Source organism: Cyprinus carpio, chromosome A7, assembly GCF_018340385.1.
Source record: "Cyprinus carpio isolate SPL01 chromosome A7, ASM1834038v1, whole genome shotgun sequence".
Lineage (NCBI taxonomy): Eukaryota > Metazoa > Chordata > Actinopteri > Cypriniformes > Cyprinidae > Cyprinus > Cyprinus carpio.
Window position 1 is genome coordinate 4,074,739 of NC_056578.1, and position 8,712 is coordinate 4,083,450.

The following is an 8,712-nucleotide window of genomic DNA, read 5'->3' on the forward strand; positions in this document are numbered from 1 at the left end:
CTCTGTTTACCTCCGCTTGTTCCTAGTGTTTTTCTGTGACTCACTATGTGTGCGTAGCTGCAAGTGATGGACTGTGGACGTGCCTAATTTGGACTGGTCTATAGCTGCCTACATTAAAATCAAGGCATTGATGTTTGCCTATAAACCTCCACTCTGGCCTCTAAAAATTCTCTCTAAATTCCATTACTCTAGACTTCCCAGCCTCTAGAAGCCCTCTTTAAACTTAATTTCCATTCCATTTTACTAACTGTATGTTTTTTATAAAAAAAGAAAAATCTTTCTCTATTCTGTTTTAAAAAAAAAAAAAAAAAAAAAAAACCTTGATATGTGTGCTGTGTTGCTTAACTGAGACTTGTTATACTAATGTATATATAATTGCTCTTTTGTTGATTTTGATTGCCTTTCATTGACCTCTATCATAAGTCTCTTTGATAAAAGCTGCCTACTAAATGGGATTAAATGTAAATGTAATGTAAATGATTATTAATCATGTAAATATAAAGGCAGCTACTATGTACTGATCTATATACAGCTGTGTCTAAAAATAATAGCAGTCCAACATCACTAACCAGATTCAGTCACTGTCTTTTTGTAGAAATAATATTTCTACATGGTAAATATTTTAATAGAAGGTGTAGTAGAGGAATAGGAAAACCAATAGACTCCAGTCATAGCCATGATATTACGCATGATGATAATTCTGTGTAATTGGACTAGTAATTGAAGTACAAGGCTGCTCAAAATACAGGCAGTATGGAGTTCAATAAGAGATGTAAATCTCAGTCTGTGAAAACTACTGCCAAACTAGCGGCCCTTATTTGTTGAGGGAAGGCAGTAAAACTTGTACTGTGTATTTCTTCTCTGGAAAATCTGAGTAAAATGGAAACAGCGTACAAACAGCGTACTGAACGGGCGACTTTGATTAAAAAGTGGATTAGAGGAGGAAAAAACATATAAAGAAGTGTGCAGAAAATGATAGGCTGCTCAGATAAATGATATCAAATGCTTTAAAATGGCAACCAAAACCAGAAAGACGTGTAAGAAAACGAAAACTACTATCTCAATTGATAGAAGAATAGCCAAAATGGCAAAGACTCAGCCAATAATCAGCTCCAGTGTGATCAAAGAAAGTCTAATGTTACCTTTGAGTACTGTGACAATTAGAAGATGCTTATGTGAAGCCAAGCTATCAGCAAGAAGTCCCAGCAAAGTCCTATTGTTAAAAATAAAGACATGTGCTGAAGAGGTTACAATATGACAAAGAACACACTGACTGGCCTAAAGAGAAATGGTGCAATAGTAGTCTGTAGTGCAGTCATGTTGGGCTGGAAGACCTGTTCACAGGTGCCAGAAGTTGGTCGACTCCATGCAACACAGATGTGAAGCAGTTCTCAGAAACCCTGGCTACACATCTAAATATTAGTTCAGTGATTCACAAGAAATCTAAATCTTCAAGCATTTTTCAGTTTATACAGTAAATGTTTGACTTTGTAAAGAAACATGCAGACATTGCTATTTTTTGAAACAGCCTAACATTCCTTTTTCTTCACTTTCTGTAAAGTAAAGACAAATTTGATACATTTTTCTTCATGCTTTGATTTAAAGTAGAACGGGCAATGTTCCCAATGCATTTGTGTGTATTGCGATAAGTTATTATAAGGATTTTGAGCTTTACTCACTTTTTTGCTATTATTTTGAACACAACTGTACATGGCATGCAACACTGTGATAAAATCATGTGTCAGATTTTTATTTTAGCTCTGTTGTACCACTTGTGTAAAACTGTTCTATAAAAAAAAGGAATAGGGCCTTTCACACCACTTTAGTTCCAGAACTAAATGTACTGTACTAATGTACTGGGATGATTTTGCGCGGAACTGTTTATACCCAGTACCATTTAAAGGGGGCTGTATCTGCAAGACCGACACTGTGTACTAGGATGTGACGATGGCGGGCTCGGCAGCTTACAAAAGGCAGTCTGGTACTACAATCACGAGCCAGTCTCCTGTGGTGCGTAAAATGCCAAAAAAGGGTAATTCCACAATTAGTTCTGGTACTATGAAAAGGTTCCTGCGGTGTGGAAAGGCCCTTCATGTCTCCTTTGAAAAGTGTTTTGATACTGTTTAAAATCCATGTAGATATTGAAACTGTTTACTTTTGCAGTTCTATAGAATGAGCATTGTACTATTAGGATGTTTGTAAATTGGATGCATTTTATAAAAATGCTATCTTTGATGTTTTTATTCTTGCTGTTTTAATAAAATGCAAAGTCTGATGTGATTCCATAAATAAGCACATAATTTGGCACAAATACAACAAAATGTAAATCTATAACTGTCTTATGTTTATCATCACACAACGATGAGAACATGATAAACCTCCCTTAATATGTGCTCATGGATCTAAGCAAAAAATAACTGAACAGTAAGAACAGTAACTATGATAATAAGGATATTTATATTAGCGTCTGTTCTGTTTATTATTAGTGTGTGCTGCAATTTTGCAGTGTGCAGCTTCAGATGCTGTTAAAGTCAGGTGGTTTCTGATTGACACTAAATATTTTGTTATTTATCAGCTGGAAAAAGTGACTGTAACGATATTGTTCCTCTGTGTCGTTATCATTATGGGGTGGTGTAAACTCACTATTCTTTTAACCCTCTGGTGCTGTCAAAAACAAACGATTTGAAATGAATGCTGTAGTTTAGTGTCACAATGTTTCATTATTTAATATTTTGTGTAGAAGAGGAAAGTCAACTGCGCCATCTGCTGGACACTCTAATGCATCCAGGCCACCGTAGTTGAACCATTTAACGAAAATCGGTACGATTCGAGTCCCTCTGACCTTTTTATGTGTGTTTTATCTATTGGGTCACCAAAATCTATTTTTAAAATATTTTTGTATTAATTGAAATGTCTCCTTTAATAAGGTTTAAAAACATGACATACATTTTATCTATATATCAGAAATTATCTCAATTTTTTCAGTCCACCCCACCCATTCTGTCATGTCCCTCGTGGCCTTCTATGAAACTGTACTTGGATATGAATAATGCAATTAGAAAAAAAAAGTCTAAATATATATCTTTCTGTAATTTTTGCTGTTAATGTTTATTTTCTAAGTAAATTTATAATTATTCAATAAAATCATATTATTTAGTTCCAGACATCTTTCAGTAACCTTCTCAACCCCATTACACAAATCACTCTCCCCCATAAAAATAATGAACTGATCCTTATTTGACATCATATAACTCTCTTCTGAACAATATTGTGAGCAGACACAGTGCAAGTTTACGACCTTCTTTTTATAACTATACCAGTATTAATATTGTGATATTGTGATTGGCCGCTTCTAACGACTCAACTCCATTACATCAAATAAAGATAGAAAAACAATTACTTGTGAAAATGATCTTGTTATTTTAACAATATACAGGATTTCTTAACATCATGCATGTGCTCTCCTGTTATTCACTACATTAAGGAGGGGCCGTTTTTAGTAAATCATTAACCCTCAGCACACTCCACCCCGCTTATTTATTTGATCTCAGCAACAGGCTGTGAGGATTGTGATGGGGTTGTGTTTTTGACACTTTGGTTCTGAAGTTATTCAGTAATTTAAATGAATTATTATTTTTGATCAAGAATCTTATACCACGTGCATATGAATGTAATAATGTCTATGTCAAAGCTATGTGTGTGTGTGTGTGTGTGTGTGTGCATGTGTGTTCTGCCTAGATTTTCCTAGAACTCAGTGTTCAGTTAATTCTACAAACAATACCCCATAATATTTGAAATCTTTGCAAATTTATTGTAAAAAATGTTTTTTTTTTTTTAAATCACATGTAAATAAGTAATTACAGCATCAAGTCTTTGAGTATGATGCTAAAAACTTGGCACATCTATTTTGGACGGTTTCTCCCATTCTCCTTTGCAAGACCTTTCAAGCTCCATCAGGTTGGATGGGGGAGGTCGGGTAAAAGGCTGCTTTTCAGATCTCTCCAGAGTTGTTCGGTCGGGTTCAAGTCGGGGCCTATTGGGCCACTCTAGGACATTCAGAGTTGTCCCAGAGAACAACATTAATTAGGAAATTAATGCCACATAGTGTCACAATGCAAAATGACAGTTAAAGCAGTTCATCATTGAATTCCAGTGAATGCCATCATGCAGCCTCAGTTCTAGTTTAAAATAGTATCTGTGCAATCACGCCAACGATATCGCTTGTAAATGAAGTGTCCCCTAACTAAGCAAGCCAGAGGCTTACAGTGGTAAGGAACCAAAACTCCATCAGTGAGAGAATGGAGAAAAAAACCTTGGGAGAAACCAGGCTCAGTCGGGGCCAGTTCTCCTCTCTGACTCAGACGAAACCAGCAGTTCAATCTCCAGGATGCAGCAAAGCCAGATTGTGCAGAAGAATCATCTGTTTCCCTGTGGTCTTGTCCCGGTGGTCGCCTGAGACAAGGTCTTACAGGGGATCTTTCTCTGGGGCTCAGTAGTCCTGGTCTCCGCTGTCTTCAGGGCTGTAGAGGTCCTTTTCTAGGTGCTGATCCAACATCTGGGCTGGATACATACTGGATCCGGGGTGACTGCAGTGATCCTCTGATCTGGATACAGACTGGATCTGGTGGCTACGTGACCTCGGAATAAGAGAGAAACAGACTAATATTAGCGTGAGATGCCATTCTTCTGATGATGTAGCAAGTACATCGGGTGTTGCGGGGTAGTGTACCCGGTTCCGCTTACCTAATTAATGCAGCCTAAAAACTTTAACGGATTTGATATTAGATGCTTATTAGTGTGTTAGACAAAAACTAAGGAGTTAATCATTGACTTTAATCTAGATTTTAAACTGCAAGAGTGTGTCTGCCTCCTAACAAATGTTAGGTTAGGTAGGTTATTCCAGAGTTTGGGCGCTTAAACAGAAAAAGGATCTGCCACCTGCAGTTGATTTTTGATATTCTAGGTATTATCAAATTACCAGAGTTTTGAGAACGAGCGGACGTGGAGGACTATAATGTAACAAGAGCTCATTCCAAATACTGAGGTGCTAAACCATTCATGGCTTTATAAGTATAAGCAAGATTTTTAAAACCTATAATGATGTTTGAAGGGGAGCCAGTGCAGTGTTGACAGAACCGGGCTAATATGATCATACTTCCTGGTTCTAGTAAGAACTCTAGCTGCTGCGTTTTGATCAGCTGGAGTTTGTTTGAAGCGTGCAGAACAACCACCCAATAGAGCATAACAATAATCTAACCTTGAGGACATAAACACATTAACATTTCTGCATTTTGACATTGAGAGCATAGGCTGTAATTTAGATATATTTTGAGATGGAAAATGCAGTTTTACAAATGCTAGAAAAGTGGCTTTTTCTAAGGAAAGATTGCTATCAAATAGGCACACCTAGGTTCCTAACTGATGATCTAAGAATTGACGGCAGCCATCAAGTCTTAGACAGCTGCTCTGCCAGATGCACATAAACTGACAGTCATCACTGATAAGTCTACTACACCACTGTTTTTTTTCAGAATTTAGCAGTAAGAAATTACTTGTCATCCAGTTTTTATATCGACTATGCATTCCCTGTTAATTTTTCAAATTGGTATGTTTGCAGGGCCGCTGGACAAACATATAGCTGAGTATCATCAGCAATACAGGAAAGTGAAAGCTAACACCATGTTTCCTGATGATATTCCCCTGGCGGGTAACATGTAAAGCGCGGAAGATTAATGGCCCAAGTACTGAGCCTCCTTGAGGTACTCCATACTGCACTTGTGGATCGATATGATACCTCTTCATTCACTGCTACGAATTAATTAAGGGTCATATATACACATGATTTAAACCATGCTAATGCACTTCCCATTAATGCCAACAAAGTTTCTAGTCTATTCAAAAGAATGTTGTGGTCAATAGTTTTGAACGCAGCACTAAGATCCAATAGCACTATCAGAGAGATACAACTACCATCAGATGATAAAAAGCAGGTCATCTGTGACTCTAAGGAGAGCAGTCTCAGTACTACGATACTCGGGTCTAAATCCTGACTGGAAATCCTCACAGATACCTTTTTTCTCTAAGAAGGAATATAATTGTGAGGATACTACCTTTTCTAGTATCTTGGACAGAAAAGGTAGATTCGAGATCAGTCTGTAATTAACTTTGGGGTCAAGTTTTAATTCTTTAGGGTCAAGTTTTGTTTTTTTGATGAGAGGCTTAATAACAGCCAGTTTGAAGGTTTTGGGGACATATCCTAATGACAATAATGAATTAATAATAGTCAGAAGAGGATGACTTCGGGAAGCACCTCTTTTAGGAGCTTAGATGGTATAGGGTCTAACATACATGTTGTTGGTTTAGATGATTTAACAAGTTTATACAATTCTTCCTTTCCTATAGAGGAGAATGATTGGAACTGTTCCTCAGGGGATCTATAGTGCACTGTATGATGTGATGCTATCTCCAACACCCCTCTCTTTCTCTCACACCCCTCATCAGGTTATTGGGTAGGGGGGCACTGGTCTGCTCATTTCTAACAAGTGGAAATACTCAACCCACTCTCCCCTATGCACACAACTCATTTGAATCTCAGCATGCGATTATTGTAATAGCGCTTATAAAACTCCAGGTTGTGGTAATTACTACTGCCCTCCTGGGCAAATTCCCCATCCACATTCCTAGAGGAGCTGGATGGGCTGCTGTCCTCATTCCCGGAGGATGGTGCATTCCCACTTTTAGTCTCTTTTTAGACTTCAACATTCAACTGGACAAGCCTTATGCTGCAGACTTCCATTCACTCTTGCTTCATTTGATCTCAAACGACTTACTCACTACAAGCATGCACAAATCAGGCAACCAACTTGACTTAATTTACACGCGCAATTGTATTGCAGAGAACATTCTGTAAAACCCCCTAAATATCTCTTGTCCATTTTCTTCATTACATTTAAACTACATTTTGCTACCTGTGTGCCACCTACCCCTATACCAAGCTACTTTTAGATGAAAAAACTATGCTTTCCCTTTCACCCTCCCATCTTTCCCTCGGGTTAGATCCTCTCCTCTCTTCCCTCACACCTACCCATTTCTCATCTCTGGATGGGAATGAAGTAACTGACACTCTTATGCTCTACTTTAACCTCTCTTGTCTAGATGATATTTGTCCTTCTCCTCCTCCAGGCCAGCACAGGCTGCCCCCTTCTAACTCCCCTGGCTATCCGACATGTTCTTCATGAGCATCGGCTCAAACTCAGGGCAGCAGAGAGAAAATGGTGCAAATCAAAAGATCCGGCCAGACTCTGAGTATGTATCAGTCTTTTGCTTTCATCTTTCTGCTGAAGTCCATATTGCCAAATCTTCATACTTCTACACAACAAGATCAACAGCACCCTAGACACACTGCAATCTCTTCCAAAACATTCACTCTCCTCTCCTCTGTCCCCCTACCACCTCCTCCCACCACTTTATAACAGCTGATGATTTTGCCACATTCTTCACAGAAAAACTAGAACAATCAGTAGTCAATTCTCAGCCCCACACACAGGACCTCAAACCAACCACACCCACTGCTGATACTCCCATCTGGGAGTTCCAAACTGCGACTAAAACAGTCGTGATTTTCTGGACCATAAATATTTAATTTGCGAGTGACGCTCCTCTTGCTGAGGTCGCCATTACGGCGACCACCTACCAAAGTGTTCCTCAGGATTTAACCGATAAAAAAAAGTTTTCTCAGGATGGATGATTTGTTTTCATTCTAGCAGCTCATCTGCCTGTGATAAAACAAACTCCGACCGGCTAGTTAATACACACAACTACACCGAGTGTGGATTCCTTTGCTGCAAGTACAGCAGCTTCTGTTTCTAGATCGCCCATAGGAAAAAAGCCGCCTGTCAGCCAGAAGTGTTTTGTAGAGTCTGTGCCTGGCCCTGGCCCATTATCTTCTCACCGATGCCGAGACTGAACCGACAGAGACGATTTCCAGCCAGAATCAGCCCAAGTGGCATTAACATCTCAACAGGCTATATATTTAGGCTACATGTAATAACTTAAAACATTTGAATGTAAATGCCTTTTTTCCCAATTGTTTTATATGTCAAATCTTTGTTATGTTCTAACGCATTAAAACAGACGCATGCACACTTAAAGTTTTGAGTGGAAAAAAGAGAGTTTCAGACAGTCCTCTCTCTCTGGCCTCCATCAGTGCTGATTTATTACAGTCTGATAAACCAGCCCGCTTACTTGTGCAGCGGTAGAGAGAAATGATCGAGACGAGAAGAAGGGAAAGTGCAGAAAATACAGCCGCCTATTCATGCACAACTTGAACAAACTAGAACAGGTAAAGCTGTCAGCCAGTGTGGATATTGGCAATACATTGCACAATTCCTCGCTTATACAATTACTAATATGGCTTCTTTCCAAAACACGGTATCTTGGTCTGTGTTCTTTTTAATGCGCGAACTTCATTATTTGAAGCGCAACTGCCGGGCCCAGTAATCGAAAAAGCTCTGTGCTTTGTAACTTTTTAATAAAAAGTACCAGCTTTAAAACATTCCTATTCCGAATTCATAACTAAATTCAAACAACACAGTTTTACATAGCCCTTATCATCGGCAGACGTCCTGGTCGCATTAGCTTCAGTTCAAGGCAAGTGAACCCATTTAATCTTTCTCTTTACTAATATAGTACATAATGAACATGAATTAACAT